Source organism: Malaclemys terrapin, chromosome 11 (genome assembly GCF_027887155.1).
Source record: "Malaclemys terrapin pileata isolate rMalTer1 chromosome 11, rMalTer1.hap1, whole genome shotgun sequence".
Taxonomy (NCBI): Eukaryota; Metazoa; Chordata; order Testudines; family Emydidae; genus Malaclemys; species Malaclemys terrapin.
The window spans coordinates 114,815-129,807 of NC_071515.1; the positions used below are offsets into that span (position 1 = coordinate 114,815).

Below are 14,993 nucleotides of genomic sequence, written 5' to 3' on the forward strand. Positions count from 1 at the left end.
AAATCCTACCCATTGATCAACAGTGACACTGTGTTGTCCACCTGCAGTACCCTCAGAGCAATCCCTTAAGAAGCAGCAGTGACATTGGGCGGCCAGTTGGACGACTGCACAGAGCATTTCTTTCATGGAGCAACAAAGACACTAGGTGGCCAATCAGGGAAATGGACAGAGCTTTTCCCCTGTGGAACAGCAGTGACACCCGGTGACCACTCAGTGTAATTGCACAGAACATTTCTCTCATGAAGCAAAAATGAGACTGCATGGCCACCCCAGGTAATCACAGAGCATTTCCTTCATGGAGCAATATTGACACCGGGTGGACACTCTGTATAGTTGCACAGAGCATTTCCCAAATAAAGCAACAGTGACACTGGGTGGCTAATCCAGGTAATGCACAAAGCATTTCCCCCATGGAGCAACAGTGGCACTGGGTGGACACCTGGGGTAATGCACAGAGCATTTCCTTAAGGAGCAACAGTGACACTGTGTGCCGTGATACAGCAGGGCCAGAGAGCAGCAGGAGAATGGTGGAAGAAAACTAGAGTGGTACGGATGAGGAATAGAGTGCCATAATTGTTCACTCACAGCCAGTCATGCAGAAGACAGAAAGCGGAGGACTGTTCATCTCTGCTTACAAGGATGTCCAGGCTGCTCAGGTTCACTTCTTCCAGTTTCTCCTCTGGCTGGGGTCCTGGGCGATTCCTCTGCAAACACAGCATATAACCCAAGCAGGAGCCATCACTGCCCAAAGGTCTATTGGTGTACGAGATACTGCCCTCCCTCTCCCATCCACTGTACATCAGCCCCACTTGATGAACAGTGACAGTCAATTCCCACAGTCACCCCCACCACTACCAATGGAGGATCTCGTACCATCATGCTCCTCTTCCCCCTCCCAATGCCCCAGTGGGTTTCAGACGCCCCAGACCAAGCCTGTGAGCATGCACCATTGCCCACGTTCTATGCAAGGAGACAGGACAAGGGGAGAGAGAGAGTATGTTGGCCAACATATGAGAGCTCAGAGAGAGACACATAGGAAGAAGGACAAACTCAGCACCAGTACTCACCTTTCCGGTTCCAGGCCTCTGCTCAGGTGAACATGCTCCTCCCTGTCCAGGAAGATCAGCTGCTCCCAATATAGGGAAATTCTCCCTCTGCACCCAGAACAAGGAGGAAAACTTTTATTACAAACCGAACCCCACCTAAAGGGAAGCAGACGTCTGTACTCAGCCTTTACCACACATGTATCTTAGAGGCCACCTGGGGTATTTCTCAGAATGTAGTTGCCCTGGAGCAACAGTGACACCCAGTGGCCAATCACGGCAATGCACAGAGCATGTCCCCCATGCAGCAGCAGTGACACTTGGTGACCACTCGCGGCAAAGCACAAAGCATTTCCCTCGTGGAGCAACACAGACACTACGTGGCCACTCTGGGGGCGGAAATGGTTTCTGCCTTACCCTAAGCGCTGCAGTGATACTCAGTGGCCAGCCGGGGTAATGTCTGGGCTATCTGCCTTGGACCATCAACGCCATCCGGTGGGCAGGCAGGGTAACATACAGACTGTGTTTCTCCTGGAGCAGCGGTGACACCCGGTGGCCAGTTGGGGAAATGCGCAGCGTGCATCTGCCCTGGAGGAGCAGTGACAGCCTGTGGGCAGCAGGGGCAGCACCAGCCCCTTCCTCACTGGGGGAGCTGAGGTGGGGTAGACAGAAAACTGGCAGCTGCATCCCCCCACCACCACGAGGCCTCACCCCTCACTGAAGTGCAAGTTCTGCCTCCTCCCCTCAGAGACTCCAGCCCTTCACCAGCCCAGAGGCCAGAAGCCAGAGCCAGGCAGGGTAGGGCGACTGCTGCGCTAGGTGGCGCAATGACGCAGGCAGCCACAGCGCTCCCCACCCTTGTCCTTGTGCTGTGTGGGGTCCCGGGGCTGTGGCTGCTCCTCAGTTCCCGGCCGCCCTTCGACCGCTCACAGACCTTAAGAGCCGCTCGGGTTGGGGTCGGGCTCCAGGGCCAGCAGAGCCCTTGGGGAGCAGTAACCACGAGGGTTAGGACCCAGGAGCCCAGCCTGGAGCAGGTCAGCCCAGAGTGCTGTGCAGAGCCCTGGACCCTCCACATAAAGTGTGTGGTGCAACTTGGTGATTGGAGACACAGGCCGAGGGCTACTCTCAGACTCCTGCTCACGTCCGCTACTGAATATGGCCCGCTTCAGAGAGGATACCTAGAGTGGCATGACCAGGGAAGCTCACCCAGTGATAGAGAAGGAAGAGACTTGAGGACTGAGCATATCTGCCCTCAACCCTCTTCCCGTTACACCTTTAGCATTACAACCAAAAAGCACCCCTTGCAACGGCACCCGACATAGTCACTCTGCAGAGCAGACTCTGGCCCCTCCCCAGCCTCAATCCCACAGAGCCCCGTGCCCAGTGAGGAAGTTCATGGCCTGTGAAGAAAATTAGAGCGAGCACAGATGAGGAATTCCAAGCACTGACGGCTTACTTACAGTCAGTTATGCGGAAGGCAGAAAGCGGAGGACTGTTAATCTCTGCTTACAAGGATGTCCAGGCTGCTCAGGTCCACCTCTGCCAGCTTTTCCTTCCGCTGCTGCTCGACTGTTCCTCTGCAAGCGCCACAAATAAGCCAAGCTGGAGCCATCACTCCACAAAACTCAATTGATGGGCAAAATCTTGCCCTCATCCCTGACTCCCTCTCCCATCCCGTCTACATCAACCCCACTCGATGAACAGAGACTGCGTCAACACTGACAGTGATGCTCCACTCTCGCGCGCGCTGCCCCGCGTGATTTTTGTCCCCTCCCACTTCTACATGGCTTCCGAGACCTAGCCAGTGGTGATGCACACCTAGCACGCCTGCCCGTGTTCAACGAAAGGTGACCGAAAAAGTAGAGACAAGGACAGACCGAGAAAGTGGGTCAGACAACACACTAGAGAAGAGAGAGAGAAACATGGAAGGAAGGCATGAAACTCACCAGCTAGAGTCATCCTCCTAGATGCAACCTTTCGCTGCGATGAACACACCACTCTTGGCCAGACAAAATGAGCAGCCCCTGATAATGGGGGACCTTGTCTCCCTCGTAGCCACAGCTAGACGGGAACCTTTTCTTACAAACACAGACCAAGCTAACGGCGCATCCCTGCCTGGAGCCATGTGGGCCGTGACCAGACTCCTCACCAAACCAGACACTTAGCTCACTGACAGTGACGGCTGCTCCGCTTCCAGTAGATGGCATCGCCATAGCCTGGCATCAACAATGCTCACTGTCTCATGGCTCTTGCGTGCCTTCCATCTCACAACGGGGGTGGGCTTTTACCCTTGACTTCTTTCTCCATCTTACTAAGCAGAACACAAGAGGTAAAAACAAAAGAAGAACAAAAAGTATGTTCTTCTTCTCCCTGTCCAATTACACCTTTATAGATACAATTAAAAAGCACACAACGCACACTCAACCTCTGGAATTGCTGGCCAGAGAATGCTGTGAAAGTCAAGACTATAATAGGGTTCAAAAAAGGACTAGGTCAATTCACGGAGAATAGGTCCATCAATGGCTATTAGTCAGGATGGGCAGGGATGGTGTCCTTATCCTCTGTTTGCCAGAAGCTGGGAATGGGCGACACAGGATGGATCACTTCACGATTACCTGTTCTATTCATTCCCTCTGAAGCACCTGGTATTAGCCAGTCGGAAGACAGGATACTGGGCTAGATGGACCTTTGGTCTGACCCAGTATTGCCATTCTTACGTTCTAATGTTAAGCAGCCCGTTGCACCTGCACCCAAGAGAGTCACTGTGCAGAGGAGACTAATGTCTCTTCCCCTGGTCGTAATCCCACAGTTAATCCCAAAATAGGGAAATTCTCCTCCCACACCCAGACCAAGGAGGAAAACTTTTATGAGAAACCAAGCCTCACCTAAAGGGAAGCAGCCGTGTGTACTCAGCTACTACCATGCATTTATCTTAGGCTTCAGCCGTGCCGCTAAAAGTTGTGAAGTGTAGTTATGAGGGAGGCAGAAAGCTGAGGACTGTTCATATCTGCTTACAAGGATGTCCAAGCTGCTCAGATCCACTTCTGCCGGCTTCTCCTTTGCCTAGGGCTCCTGAACAACAAATCCTCTGTAAGAGCAGCTGTAAAAGCCAAGCATGAGCCGTCATCACACAGAGCTCTTGCCCTCATCCCTGCCTCCCTCTTCCATCCTATCTACATCTGCCCCCGTCAATGAACAGAGACCGAGTTAACACCGACAGTCACCGCTCCACTCTCGCACCCACTGCCCTGCATGATTTTCATCCCCTCCTACTTCTTCATGGCTCCCGAGACCTAGCCTGTGGGGACGCACACCAACCACACCTTCCCTTGTCCTATGAAGGGAGACGGCACAATGAGAGGAGAGGAGAGAGAGAGTCCATGGGGCTGCTCTATGGATAAGTTCAGTAGGCATCAGTAGTCGTATGCAGGGCCGGTGCAACCGCTAGGCGAACTAGCCGGTCACCTAGGGCGCCAAGTGATTAGGGGCTCCCACTGGGTCTTAGTGTCCACCCTTCTGGATTTCCTATCCCTGTTCTGACCCTTCCTGCAGGCTCGGAGTCTTCCTGGGAAGGGGATCTAGTAGTTAAAAGAACAGGAGTACTTGTGGCACCTTAGAGACTAACAAATTTATTAGAGCATAAGTTTTCGTGGACTACAGCCCACTTCTTCGGACTAGTAGTTAAAAGAGAAAAAGCCTCCAGCCTGCCAGACCTATTAGCACAACACTGAAATTGTTAAAGAGCCATTCAAGGGGAAATGAAGCCACTTAACAGGCATTTGCCAACCCCCAGGTATATACTCAAAAAGAACAGGAGTACTTGTGGCACCTTAGGCCTTGGCTACACTCGCGGATTCACAGCGCTGCCGCGAGTGTAGTCGCGCTGCCAGCGTTGCGAGAGCGCTCTCTTAGCGCTGTATGTACTCCACCTCTCCGAGGGGAATAGCTTGCAGTGCTGCGAGCGAGCGTGCAGCGTTGCAGGCGCTGATTACACTGGCGCTTCACAGCGCTGCACTCGCTGCGCTCAGGGGGGGTGTTTTTTCACACTCCTGAGCGCAGCAAGTGCAGCGCTGTGAATTGCCAGTGTAGCCAAGGCCTTAGAGACTAACAAATTTATTAGAGCATAAGCTATCATGGACTACAGCCCACTTCTTCTGAAACCAGGTATATACTGTCAGTTTCAGAATGTACTGACAAAAACAGTTGTGCATGACGGTCATATTTACTCAGGACATGTCAGCCTACAGGATCTTAGTTTAAAATTTGCTTTAAAAATATTTCATTAGTGAGTTGGTGAAGATTATAAAATCACATCTCTAAAAAATCCTTGCATAGATTTTTAGATGCACAATCATCTTTAGCCTTAAATGCTTGGATCTTCAGACATATGATTTTTTAAATAAATCCTTCAAAAGACCTCCCTTATCTAAAATACACATTTTAATTGGAAGTAAGTTTTTTTACTATAGTAAAGTCTTCCAGTCCTTTCTGCTCATCCATTTCTCCCTTCGCCCCCTCTCTCCCAACCCCCATTGAAGAGAGCCCTTAAACAGACAACAGCCCTTTGCTTCCAGATAGCTGGACAAAGAGTTTCCCCTTCTTTACTTCTGACTATCTTTTGATGAACTAGTTTTAAGCAAAATCGGTACTTTAGTAAGATATAAAATCCTTTGTTATGCCTACAATCTTTGGAAACATATTTTTTTAAGTTGGTGAAATTTCATAAACATGTATTGTTATGGAGATCACACACAGTAAATTAGTGTTCTCTTTTTCTAAAAGCAATGAACATTGTTATGAACACACTAAACCTCTGTACCTCATAAATTTAAAATATTGTCTGTTTCAGTGAGTTAAATATGTAGTAATCTGGAATGATAACTTTATGAAGGTTTAAGAGTACATTTAAAATATAAAATCAGCTTAGAAATACTGATTAAGAAAATGTAAAACAGAGAAGAGCTGCATCATGTATTCCATAATATTTAATGTTGTATTCAGAAAGACAGCTTACTCACCCTTACTAAAAAGTTTTTGCAAATAAATGTCTGACAAACTTCAGGCCATATCAAAAAGCTGTGACTAACATTTTTTATTTCCAAGTTCAGTGCTTTTAATTAGGTACCTTCTGCATGTCCATTCCATGTGAGGGAGAGGATACAGGGATCTCTGTGGGGAACTGTGACTCTAAGCCACCGTGAGGCGGGATGGGCATCTTGTTATTCTTTCTGCTTTGTCCCTCCGCCCCCGCAGGGCTGCAAGCTCAGGCTGCCGTCAGTCATAGGGGCACCAGTTTAATAATAATGCATAGGGACCCATAAATCCTAAGGATGGCCCTAGGGGGTGCCAAAAAGCGGTGCCCTAGCTTGGCAGGGAGAAACTGCCTTCCGGAGACACCAGAGAGCCAGAACATCGGCTTGCGGGGGCAGCGAACCCCCACCATGGAGGAGCCGGTGCGGCGCAGGGGGCCAGCAGCCCTGCAAAGGCAGCAGCGCCGCTAGCGGGGAACAGCCGTGCCCCTTGCCCCTCCTGCCAAGGTTGCGGCAGCTCACACTCCCAGGAGCCGCAAAGCCTGAGCGCAGCGAGGAAGGAGCCGGGAGATGCATGGGGTCCACTGCTAGCATTCATCGACTGCATGGAGCAACAGTGACACCATGTGGCCATGCAGGGTAATGCACACAGCATTTCCTTCATTGAGCAACAGTGATACTGTTTGGACGCTTGGGGTAATACACGAGCATTTCCCTACGGAACAACAGTGACACTGTGTGGCCACGTGGGGTAATGCACAGAGCATTTCCTTCAGGGAGCAACAGTGACACTGTGTGGCCACCTGGGGTAATGCACGAGCATTTCCTTAAGGAGCATCAGTGACACTGTGTGGCAATCCAAGGGAATGCACAGAGCATTTCCTTCATGGAGCAACAGTGACGCCATGTGGCCACGCCGGGTAATGCACAGAGCATTTCCTTCATGGAGCAACAGTGACACTGTGTGGATACGCGGGGTAATGCACAGAGCATTTCCTCCATGGAGCAACAGTGACATTGTGTGGCCATGCGAGGTAATGCACAGAGCATTTTCTGCATCGAACAAGTGACACTGTGTGGCCACGTGGGGTATTGCACAGAGCATTTCCTTCATGGAGCAACAGTGACACTGTGTAGCCACGCAAGATAAAACGCAGAGCATTTCCTTTATGGAGTAACAGTGACACTGTGTGGCCACGCAGGGTAATGCACAGAGCATTTCCTTTATGGCGCAACAGAGACACTGTGTGGCCACTTCGGGTAATGCACGAGCATTTCCTTAAGGAGCATCAGTGACACTGTGTGGCCACCCAAGGTAGTGCACGGAGCATTTCCTTCATGGAGCAACAGTGACACCGTGTGGCCACGTGAGGTAATGCACAGAGCATTTCCTGCTTGGAGCAACAGTGACACTGTGTGGCCACCCCAGGTAATGCACAGAGCATTTCTTTCATGGAGCAACAGTGACACCGGTTTGGCCAATGTACACGGCAGAGGGGCATTGCTGGCACATGATGGCATATATAACATTAGTGGATGTGCGGGTGAATGAGCCCTTGATGGTGTGGCTGATGTGGTTGGGTCCAAAACCCCAGAACCCCGACCACAGGTATTCTATCTGCTACCCAACATCCATAAACCCGGAAACTCTGGACGCCCCATCATCTCAGGCATTGGCACTCTTACAGCAGGATTATCTATTTGGACTCTCTCCTCAGACCCTACGCTACCAGCACTCCCAGTTATCTTCGAGACACCACCGACTTCCTGAGGAATCTACAATGCGTTGGTGTTCTTCCTGAAAACACCATCCTGGCCACCATGGATGTAGAAGCACTTTACACCAATATTCCACATGAGGATGGACTACAAGCTGTCAGGAACAGTATCCCTGATCAGGCCACAGCACGCCTGGTGGCTAAGCTTTGTGACTTTGTCCTCACCCACAACCACTTCAGATTTGGGGACAACTTATACCTTCAAGTCAGTGGCACTGCTATGGGTACCCGCATGGCCCCACAGTATGCCAACATTTTTATGGCTGACTTAGAACAACGCTTCCTCAGCTCTCGTCCCCTAGTGCCCCTCCTCTACTTGCGCTACATTGATGACATCTTCATCATATGGACCCACGGAAAGGAGGCCCTTGAAGAATTCCACCTGGAATTTCCACCCCACCATCAACCTCAGCCTGGACCAGTCCACACAAGAGATCCACTTCCTGGACATTACAGTGCAAATAAGTGATGGTCACATAAACACCACCCTATAGCGGAAACCTACTGACCGCTATACGTACCTACATGCCTCCAGCTTCCATCCAAGACGCATCACACGATCCATTGTCTACAGCCAAGCTCTAAGATACAACCTAATTTGCTCCAACCCCTCAGACAGAGACAAACACCTACAAGATCTTTATCAAGCATTCGTAAAACTACAATACCCACCTGGGGAAGTGAGGAAACAGATTGACAGAGCAAGACGGGTACCCAGAAATCACTTACTACAGGACAGGCCCAACAAGGACAATAACAGAACACCACTGGCCATCACATACAGCCCTCAGCTAAAACCTCTCGAGCGCATTATCCACGATCTACAACCTATCCTGGAAAATGATCCCTCACTCCCACAGACCTTGGGAGGCAGGCCAGTCCTCGCTTACAGACAACCCCCCAACCTGAAGCAAATACTCACCAGCAACTACACACCACACCACAGAAACACCAACCCAGGAACCAATCCCTGTAGCAAACCTCGTTGCCTACTCTGTCCCCGTACCTACTCTGGCGATACCATCAGAGGACCCAACCACATCAGCCACACCATCAAGGGCTCATTCACCCGCACATCCACTAATGTTATATATGCCATCATGTGCCAGCAATGCCCCTCTGCCATGTACATTGGCCAAACCGGACAGTCCCTCCGCAAAAGAATAAATGGACACAAATCGGACATCAGGAATGGTAACATACATAAGCCAGTAAGTGAACACTTCAATCTCCCTGGTCATTCTAGTACAGATTTAAAGGTCACTATCATTGAACAAAACAACTTCAGAGAGAAACAGCAGAACTAAAATTCATTTGCAAATTTAACACCATTAATCTGGGCTCGAATAGGGACTGGAGTGGCTGGCTCATTACAGAAGCAGCTTTTCCTCTCCTGGAATTGACACCGCTATTGGGAGTGGACTACATCCACCCTGATTGAATTGGCCCTGTCAACACTGGCTCTCCACTTGTGAAGTAACTCCCTGCTCTCCATGTGTCAGTATATAATGCCTGCATCTGTAACTTTAGGGTTACCATACGTCCGGATTTTCCCGGACATGTCCGGCTTTTTGGGTTCCAAATCCCTGTCCGGGGGGAAATCCCAAAAAGCCGGACATTTCTGGGAAAATCGGGACATGCGGGCGGCGGTGCTGGGCCAGGGGCGCCGAGCGCCGGGGGCCGGCAGGGCCGAGCGCCGGGGGTGCCGGGGACCGGGGGCACTGAGCGCCGGGGGCCGGTGGGGCCGAGCGCCGGCGGGGCCGGGGACCAGGGGGGCCGGGGGCCGGCGGGGCTGAGCGCCAGCGGTGCCGGGGACTGGGGGCGCCGAGCGCCGGGGGCCAGCGGGGCCGAGCGCCAGTGGGGCTGAGCACCGGGGGTGCCATGGACCGGGGGCACCGAGCGCCGGCGGGGCTGAGCGCCAGGGGGGCCGGGGGCCGGCGGTGCCGAGCGCCGGTGGAGCCGGGGGGGTGCTGAGCGGGCCGGGGGGCCGGCGGGGCCGGGGGGTGCTCGACCGGGGGTCCGGAGGCCAGGCCGGGGGGTGCTGAGCGGGCCGGCGGGGCCAGGGGGTGCTCGGCCGGGGGCCGGGCCCAGGGCCGGCACCCCAGGGCCCGAGCCGACCCAGGCTGGAAACGCCGGGGGGGCCAGCCTGGGCCGAGCCTCCTCCCCCCACACACCCCCTTACCTGCTTCAGGCTTCCCGCGAATCAAATGTTCACGGGAAGCAGGGGAGGGGGCGGAGTTGGGGCGGGGACTTTGGGGGAGGGGCGGAGGCGGGGCCGGGTGGAGTGTCCTCCTTTTGGAGGCTCAAAATATGGTAACCTTAGTAACTTTCACTCTATGCATCTGAAGAAGTGAGGTTTTTACCCACGAAAGCTGATGCCCAAATAAATCTGTTAGTCTTTAAGGTGCCACCAGACTCCTTGTTGTTTTTAAGGAGGAACAGTGACACTGGTGGCCACCCGAGGTAATACAGAGATCATTTCCTTCATGGTCCAACAGTGACACTAGGTGGCCACGCGGGGTAATGCACAGAGCATTTTCTACATGGAGCAGCAATGACACTAGGTGGCCACGCGAGGTAATGCACAGAGCATTTCCTTATTTAGTAACACAGACACTGGGTGGCCATGTCGGGTAATGCCAGAGCATTTCCTTAAGGAGCAACAGTGACACTGTGTGGCCATGCGAGGTATTGCACAGAGCATTTCCATCAAGGAGCAACAGTGACACCGTGTGGCCACACGAGGTAATGCACAGAGCATTTCCTTCATCAGGGGTCTGGGGTGGAGGTGTGGATGAGGGGTTTGGGGTGTGGGAGGGGCTTAAGGCTGGAGCAGAGGGTTGGGATGCAGGGTTCAGGAGGGGGCTCAGGGCTGGGGCAGAGGCTTGGGATGAAGGGGGAGGGGGGAGAGTTCTGACTGGGGGTTCAGGCTCTAGGGTGGGGCCAGGCATGAGCAGTTTGGGGTACAGGCAGGCTGCCCTAGGGCTGGTGCCGGAGGACTCCCCCCAGCAGGAGGGCCGACAGGGAGGGAGCATGGGGCTCCGGAGAAGGGCCCGCTCTCCCCCTTGCCAGCAGCAGGGAGCTCCGGGCCTGGGGAGAGGCCCACAGCAGCCCCGCAAGCCCCAACTTGCTCCCCTCCCCAGTTCCCGCCCACTCCCTACCTCTCTCCTCTTCAGGTCCCTGCCGTGTGGCCCTTTAGAGCTGCTGCACGGCTAGTTATAGCCAGCTGCGTGGCCACGCAGCTTAGAGGGAATTTAGCGCACTTAGGCTCGATGGGAGCCGCCACTGGCTCGCGGGCCTTGCAATGCAGAACACTGATTTATTATCTGAATTATCGTAGCAAATGGCCCATGACCCCATTGTGCTAGGCGCTGTACGCAAAGGAAATAAAGAGACAGGCCCTGCCCCTGCCCCTGCCCTAGAATATGCCATCTCTAACATTAACAGCTCCTGTCTCATGTCCCACGTAAGGGACAGCCCCAAATCCCTGCCTTTGTATCTCCTCTGAACAACCCGGGAATAGCAACACCTGCTTCTCCAGCCCCATGACGCACCCAAACAACCCTGTAGTTCAGTTAACAGCACAGCTGCAGGGGCTGGGGGCGCTGCCCTCACAGGTGTTCCCCTTACCTTGCGCTCTGATGGGCTGGGAGCACAGAGCGCAGTTTGTATGGGAACAGGGCAGCAGCAGCTGCTCCTGGGGACTTCCAATAAAAGTCATAAGAACGTAAAAATGGCCCTACCGGGTCAGACCCAGGGTCCATCTAGCCCAGTATCCTGTCTTCCCACAGTGGCCAGTGCCAGGTGCCCCAGAGCTAATGAACAGAACAGGGAATCATCAAGTGATCCATCCCCTGTCGCCCATTCCCAGCTTCTGGCAAACTGCCAGGAGAGGCAGGGATGGTGTCCCTAGCCCCTAACAGCCATTGATGCATTTATCCTCCGTGAACTTATCTAGTTCTTTTTTGAACCCTGTTATAGTCTTGGCCTTCACAACATCCTCTGGCAAGGAGTTCCGCAGGTTGACTGTGCATTGTATGAAGAAATACTTGCTTTTATTTGTTTTAAACCTGCTGCCTATTAATTTCATTTGGTGACCCCTAGTTCTTGATAAGGAAGTGTTGTTTACTACTTCTCATAATACTACTTTCTCTACACCAGTCATGATTTTATAGACCTCAATCATATCTCCCCTTAGCCGTCTCTTTTCCATGCTGAAAAGTCCCAGTCTTATTAATCTCTCCTCATACGGAAGCCGTTCCATACCCCTAATCATTTTTGTTGCCCTTTTCTGAATCTTTTCCAATTCCAATATATCTTTTTTTGAGATGGGGTGACCACATCTGCACACAGTATTCAAGATGTGGGCGTACCATGGATTTATATAGAGGCAACATGATATTTTCTACCCTATCTTTTAACCAGTTACCAATCCATAAGAGCGCCTTCCCTCTTATCCCATGACAGCTTACTTTGCGTAAGAGCCTTTGGTGAGGGACCTTGTCAAAGGCTTTCTGAAAATCATAGTACACTATAGCCACTGGATCCTCTCGGTCCACGTGCTTGTTGACCCCATCAAAGAAGTCAACGTTCAGTGGTCCGGCGCTTCTCCCTGTTGTCTGCGTATGTCCCTGTCACAAACATACAACTAAGGGTAGCATAAAATCCCTCTTTACCCTGTAAAGGGTAAATTCCTCTTTTGCCTGCCCTGTTGTCATTTGTGCCCCCTAAACTCGCACCCTGCTCTGCCACTACCTGAATGTGCTGCAGAATGGGGGTCTCTTGCAGGGCAGACAATGCATTACCTCTGCCCTGGTGCAATCTAGCCTAGCTGGGTTTTGAGCTTGTGGCTGAGAGATTCCCCATCCTCCTCCCCCATGAGAAGCATTGAGGTTCTGTTTCTATTAGTCACAGTAAATTCCTACAGAATGATTTCTACTTGGCTTTTTTGAGATTTCACGTGAAATCTTACTTCGGACCTATCCCAGTCAGATGGAACATGGTGTGGCGAAGGGGCGGCTGTAAGGGGATGGCGGAGGCCGTGGAAAATTTGCCCCTTTTCTCAAAAAAGCCAAGAAATGGCCCAACCAAGCAAACGTCACAAAGTCTGGAAATGAACAGAGGAGGTGGGGGGCTCCTTTCGCACCCTCACTTCCGTGTAATCCTTCCTCAAGTCCTTTTGCCCTGCCCAGTTTACACCGCTCAACCAACCACAACTTTCACCCTTTGTTTTCTTGTGCACAGGAAAGAACACTGGCAGACTGACGAGCATCAACTGTAGGGATTCGGACAGCTCCGTTAGTTGTGTCCGAATTCCAGGCCTTGTGTCTCTTTGGTGATAAAGAGAGGAGATTCCTCGGGCTATCTTTGAAGAGATTGATGTGGCGGTCCTTTCTGAAATGTGTTCATGTTGAGCTGTTGTAGGTAGATGCGGTGGTATTCAGAGCCAGCACGTGGGTGCACCTAACCCTACTAACAGGACCGCGTCACAAGGAAGAGGGGTCTTTTCTGGTAAAGGTAGGGGGCACAAAGTTGTCATTTTCTTGGTGGGGTAGGAGGTAAGTCGGGAAGGGTGTCACTGAGGGATGGAGGATTGATTGGAAAGGGGACACTCAGCAGGATCCCTCCCTTACCTATTCATTTCCAGATCTTTTCACATTCGAGACTCCCCCCGCCCTGTGTAAAGGAGGTGTATTTTACTAAAGGTGACTGCCCTGTAATCAGGGTTAAGCTCGCTTTCCCTTTTCTCCTCTCTGCATTGGCCCTCTTCACGCCAAGGTCCAAAGTGAGCTCCCTCTAACTAGGGTGTGGGTCTTTCCCTGCCTTTCACAAGGTAACACTGCCATTTGGAAGGTAGTTCTAGAAACCAGCCTCTTGAGAGGGTTCAGGGCTTGTCCTAGTAGCTGTCCCGTGCCCTCCTCACTCACGCACTCAGCCAAGTCAAAGCCCCCGTCCTCTGCATCCATCTGGACCCGCCTTCTGCCGCAAGCTCTCCTGCGCTCTGAAAGAGATCGGTGCCGAAAAGGAGGAATTGGGGTAATTTCCGGCAGGGCCGAGTACCTTGCCAATGTCATCTGAATCTACCTTGTACACGTGCTCTCTACTGAGCCACACCTAACCCGCTTCACCTCTCTCTTTCTAGCAACTCAAAGGACAAAATGGACAAGACGACACAAGCACCAAAGAAACTGCAGGAAAAGGGAAGAAAAAGCCACGGCCAATGGCTGCACACACCGCACCCCTTTACCGAGGGATCGGGTTCGACACTTCTCCTCACAGGATTAATCCCCCTTCAGGTGCCCGGTAAAAGGACCTCCCTGTAAACAAGGATCAAGGTCCATTCCTTGCCAACCAAAATGCTTTATGGGTCCCTAACCCTAAACCTAACCCTCACCCAACCCCTCACCCTAAACCCTCACCCACCCACACCCCTGCCATTTCAGCACATTGGGGGCACCCTCTCTTTGGCTGGGACATGTAGGCACACATGTCCCACAAATACTCTGAGATCAGAAAAAAAAAAAAAAAAAAAAAAAAAAAAAACACAACAACAACCACACCAAAAGACAGGGAGATGGATTTTTTGTTGAATGCTTTAATAAAGCAGACTATTCAATGTGTTGCCAGGCAAGGAATCTATTACATGAACATTCTAGACTGTACAGTACTGTACAAAGATTCAGTGACAATATATTATTTCACATACATTTGGTATATGGTGATTCATATCATCATAACACAAAGCAACACTGGCTTTTCGTTTCCATATACTTCAAAACCTGTACAAAACCTTGCATGTATTGTGAGAGGTGGGAAAGGGGCTTGATCATACCTCACTTAGCAACTGGCCAGCATTCTCTCTACAGCACCTCCACCTACAAACAGTTAAGTCAAAGACTGTCCAGGACAGTCACAACCATTGTGCAGTGCAGCGAAACAGCCAAAAGGCTGACAAATTGACGCTGTTTGACGGCACGGCACAATGGTTTCTAAGTCACTGCAGTGATTTGTCATCTATGTTATAGTGTGCTAAAAGTAGTCATCCAACCACAACCCAAGCTATACGTTACAGTTCTACAAATACAACATACGCAACAATCTGAAAACAATTGACAAACGCTTCAGACTGCCCAACCCATAAC

The 14,993-nt window shown here is 51.6% G+C and overlaps 1 long non-coding RNA gene across 1 annotated transcript; it reads right to left on the minus strand.

Moving 5' to 3' along the window:
• Window positions 1-603: 603 nt before the first annotated feature.
• On the minus strand, window positions 604-2,590 carry LOC128845708 (uncharacterized). Its single transcript, XR_008446707.1, has 3 exons — window positions 2,504-2,590; window positions 1,068-1,154; window positions 604-704 (listed from the first exon to the last, which is right to left on the minus strand). It is a non-coding gene; the product is annotated as an uncharacterized LOC128845708 (long non-coding RNA).
• Between the last annotated feature and the right edge of the window lie 12,403 nt (window positions 2,591-14,993).